Source organism: Chaetodon auriga, chromosome 20 (assembly GCF_051107435.1).
Source record: "Chaetodon auriga isolate fChaAug3 chromosome 20, fChaAug3.hap1, whole genome shotgun sequence".
Taxonomy (NCBI): Eukaryota; Metazoa; Chordata; class Actinopteri; order Chaetodontiformes; family Chaetodontidae; genus Chaetodon; species Chaetodon auriga.
The window spans coordinates 13,421,514-13,426,817 of record NC_135093.1 but is presented as its reverse complement, the minus strand read 5'-3'; positions in this window follow the sequence as shown (position 1 = coordinate 13,426,817).

Genomic DNA, 5,304 nt, shown 5'->3' with positions numbered 1-5,304 from the left:
TCACACACCCTCAAAGGCCCGCCTGCAGCCAGGAACCACACGGTGGTTTTCAGATGACGTTCTCATCTCTAATGCTCATTTTCTCTCATGTTTGTACCGGTGTATCTCCCTGACAAGTACACAAAAAATAAAGGGGGTTTTGTGTGAGGGAAGTGAATACCGTCAGTTTTGGGAATAATCCTGTTTTAAGTGCCCAGGCCAGTACAGGAAGTGGCTTCATTTCTAGCTTCAGTGGAACCAAAAGGGTGGAGTCCAGCATGAGCTCTCTCCATCCTATAATTCAATTATTTCCATCTAATCAACGAAACTCTGGAGTTAATTCATCTGCTGTTCACAGTGTGCACAGCTCTGGGGTTAGGAATATTTGGAAATGAAGCATTTGTCTTTCAAATGAACCAAGACTTATGCCAACAAGAGGGAGTCAAGCCGAGGATATCTCATCTCAAAACATCAAGTGAATTTAAACATAAAGAGCAGAAGATGCAAGAATCGGCCTTTGCTTGGCTGCGTCTCTTTGATTAATATTTGACCCATAAAACTTGGCCTCCGTCTGGCATCATTCTGCCCGCACTTAAAGCAGTTATATTTATTTTTCCCCATTTACATGCCAGCAGAAAAACATTGCATGGACGCACTCCATATTTCACTGGAAGCGGGTTCCTACAAGGCAGCATATGTCAGCTCCACTGAAACATCTCGCGTGCAGGGCCAGAGAGTGGATGGACTGACTTCGAGCACTTGTGAGTGGTCATAAACGACCATGTGCATGTGCTGCAGTGTGATTACAGCACAGACTATTCTCCCTGTATGCATGCATGTGAGAGTTTTAGGGTTAGGCTGATTTGTCAGTTGGCAGAAAATTTGATAATCAGATAAGATACTGTTTTACTAATATTTACGGTGACATTCTGAACAGAAAGTTGCTTCAGTTTACTTACCATATTTTGAATTTGTTTAACAAAAAACAGACAATTCTGATGTACTTTAAACTATTTTGTTTTGTTTGGTGGGACATGTAAATTATCCCCATGGTAATTTCCCATCTACTGTCTGTAGCCTCCATAGACCAGAATGCAATGCACCCACAAGACTTGCACTTTCTGAGAATGTGAAGACTCACTTTATCTTTACTGCGAAATAAGAGTCTTCAACCATACCAGTGGCTAAATGCTAATGTAATGCTAACATTCTCAAAATGACAATGCTTATCAAGCTGATGTTTTGCAGATATGATGTTTACCATATTTGTTTAGCATGTTAGCATGCAAACAGTTGCTAGTTGGCACTAAAAAAAATACAGCTGAGGCTAATGGGAATAGCCAAAGCATTGGACAAGCTATGATTTTGACCTGATGATGCTGCCAGAAGAAAAGTCAGGTCATCACCAAACTTATTACAGCTCAGCCTGAGGGGAACACAACTGGCTGCACCAAATTCAATGGCAATTCATCTAATATTGTAGAGACATTTTTTCCCATAGACTGTGTATTTCCTTTGCCCATGAATAAGTCAGGTTAAGATTTTTGCAGTCTGCAGAGCCAGTTTCTCTGATGACAGCAGCACACATAGACCAGTCGCTTTATCTTCACTGGGAAAAGCATCTGACTGTTGCTATCACACTTAAGATTACACCCCATGGCAAGAGCGTGCAACAAGTTCTACTCTCTGGTGGTTGTTGACAGATTTTCTGGAAAATGTGGCAGACCACAGACCTCAAAGGAGAGCACAAAAAAGCAAATTGCAACAAGCCATCAAAACTGGAATCTCACAGAACAAAAACAAGTACACACATACAGGTACATGCTCTCTGGCAGACACACACACCCAAAACACTTTAATCCACATACATTCTCCCATCGGTGCGGGCGATTCCTGCACAGCCTCTTCAGTGTGGCATTCAGGCTTTTTCTTCCTGTCCTCCAAACAAGCTCATCTGAAATTTCGTGCCCTGAACTTTTGTTACACTCATCAAGGAAATGACCCTGTGCTGCGTGGAACCGGATCCATCCAGTGCATCTCTTGGCTGCAGTTGTACGGCAGCAACGTTGTAAGCGAGTAACCTGCTTCGTGACCCATGCTGTTATAATGAGGTTAATGTTGAGCCATACAGCCTCGGAGTTTCAGTCATCTGCATTAGACTCTGATTTACTTTGATTGAGACACGCTGATGATTCAGTGTCTACCCACTTCTGCAATTTGTCTGCTAGTAAAATATTTGTCCATGTTAAAGCAATAAAACGACATGCTGCGTTTATCTGGACTGTGTTTAGCAATTAGGCTGAGTCAGCTACACTTGATTTATCATCTCTCACGTGTCGCTTAGGGAAACCTGCGGCTGGTAATTCAGCATTCTTCAGAAAACAGAACCCAGAAATAATGTCTACTCGGAGTTTCTGAGGAATTCCCGAATCCTGTGAAAACCTTCCGCGCTGGTCCCACTCACATTCTTGCTAATGCAAACACACAAGTAATGTGACACACTTCCTTTCTCACAATGGTTGAGAGAGCGAAGCAGGCGATGGCGGCAGAGAACGGAAGGGACACTGGAGAAAGAGAAACACGCAGAAAACGAGAGGGAGGACAAAGGAAACACGTGGGACATCTGTCCGACTGGGACCAAAGGGCTGCCATTTGGCTGGAAACTTCCCATCACATCCATAACAGCAGCATGTGACTCACCAAACAGCACTGATTACAAAAATGACTCATGGCTGATTGTTAGAATGTCATCAAAAAAAAAAAGGGAATAGATGGGGCTGGACACAAGACTCACAAGTGCCCTTTCATCTGATGACTAAAGCTCTATATGCTGCATGTCGCTGTTAGTGGAGAGTGAGGACTTATTTTTAGAGAGCTGTGCATCCACTGTCACTGACGAACAAACAAGCTGCACAGAGCTGCCTGAAACCAACCTGAAGTGAACTGTACGTCCCTCTGTCACAGCTCCATGTGCCGTCTAATAAGCAGCTAAAGGCACTTCACAGCTTTCAAAGAACAAAAAGGAGTGAATTTGGTTGAATTTGTCATGTTGTGCAGCTGCAGAGTCTTTTTGTGCACTTATTAGCGTGTACGTGTAGTGAGAGGGTGAGCTGGATAGAAAGGCCTTCATGGGTGGCAAAGCGTTATTCTTTGGTGCAGCTGTGACATTAAAAAAACACCATTATGAAACTCTATTGTCACAAATGCACAGTTGCCGTGCCCCAATCAGACTCACTTCCAACAGATAGATTCTCTGAAAATCCATCAGACTTCGTCATTCAAGCCGCTGAATGATTCATAGCATCACTGGTTATCTACAGGATCCTATTACCGTGGTACATAGGCTCGTATTGATCATATGGACGCTAGAGATAGCTGCAAATGTCAAAGCCTCGGCTGAGTTCAGCCATCTGCTTTATGCACTCAGTGTAATGATGAAATCCAGGGAATAACCTGTGAATACTCTCCTCCTTTAGCTTTCACTCCATTATAAATGTTGGCTCTCTCTACTGTATGTGATTTCAGACATCCTGTGGACTCTGTTGTGAGTGCTACAGAGCACATTCTCGCATTTATGTGTTGATTGCCTGCAGACTGTCAATCTGACTCCTATGCAAATGAGAACACCGCGACAGGGGTCATTAAATCTTGGTGATTATTTAGAGAGCTAATGGTTAAACATAATGACTCGATAAAATGACTCTCCTGCATGTGAACTCAGGGCAGCAGGGGGAGAGCTGAGCGTGACACTGCATAACAAAGCCTCGCCAGCAAAGTTCTCTTTAATATTTGTTCTGGCTTGTTAAAACCCTTTTCCTCCCACCTCTGATGTGAAGCTCATGCACCAGCAGTGCATCAGTTTCTTCCCCCAGAAACTGGAGGAATCAGCATGCCTGGCTCTGTCCAAAGGTAACAAAATCCACCTACCAGCACCTCTGAAGCTCCAGTCTTTTTGCAAACCTAACTAGCTCCAGCTGTGTCGATCTTCTCTGACTCTCTGCAAGAAAGCTAATAATTTCCCAAAATGTTGAACTACTCCTTTAAATCTGAAGTAACTTCATCACTCAAAAATGTTGCATACATGAGTTACATTCTGCTGAAAGCTACACAATAATGACAGCAAAACACAGACATGCTGTGGTGACAAAAGAAACTTGTCACCAGCAACAACAGATACAGCAGATGAAGGACTCATAATTGCTACTAATAATCAGTGTAATATGTCAAACCTTTTGGAAAAGCCCAGTGTCTCTGAAACTCATTCAAGACATACTAAATTGTAAAACGTAGATATTTTTCTTCTGGAGATGCGTGAAGACAGCCGCAGAGCAGTCTTCTTTTTAATGTCTTTCCTCAGTTTGAGATCCCAACGCCCCGCAGTGTGACTCCGCTGTGTTTTACAGCCTCCCTGATGTGCAGCGACAGGCCTGTTTATCCTTCATTAATCTCTCTCCTCTGCTTTTACTCCCCCCACTTAATGGAGACGTTTATCCTATTAATGTGTTGTTTGCTGGGAAAATCCCCCAATAACATAATCCAGAGTCAAGGTTACTAATGTGTACATCTCCACTGTGTGTGTGTGTGTCTGCTCACTGTGTGTGGACATGTATTACTCACATTGTGTGGACTGTCCCTCCTTTTGGGGACCAGTCACGAGTCCCCATAATGTAAATATTAAATTTTGGGGTAAAGACTTTGGTCTAGGTTACGCTTGTCTTGTCCTCTGAAGTGATGGAAACATGACTGTGTGTGTGCGTGTGTGTGTCTATGTGCAGAGTTGATGCTGCACTGTGTGTTTTCCATGGAGTTATGGATTAATCGATGGAGATATAAAACCATCACAAAGATAATGGTCATTTTAAGCTTAAGAGAAACTGGAAAGGAAATGATAAATGTGTATCTGTTAGGAGTTTCGCATTTTCTATTTTCCGCTGGTTGGCAATAAAGATTTGAACAGTATGGCACACTGTGGTTGTTACAGTGAAATGCTGCCCTCTAGTGTCCACATGCAAAAACTGCAGAATGATTGTAATTATATCGCATGAAAAAAGGAACAGGCAGCCACTTAGATCAGCGGTAGTATTTAGATATTTTACTTACGGTAAAAGTAGCATACCACAATGTACAAATACTCAAGAATAAAATAAAGATAAATCATTAGCTTGACCTATCTGTCTGAATCTATCTAAGTACATTTACTCAAGTACTGTACTCGAGTACAAATTTGAGGCGCTTGTGCTCTCGAGTCTTTTCTTTTCACACCACTTTCTAGTGTTCCACTGCATTTATTTGACAGAGTATAGTGACGAGTTACTCTACAAATTA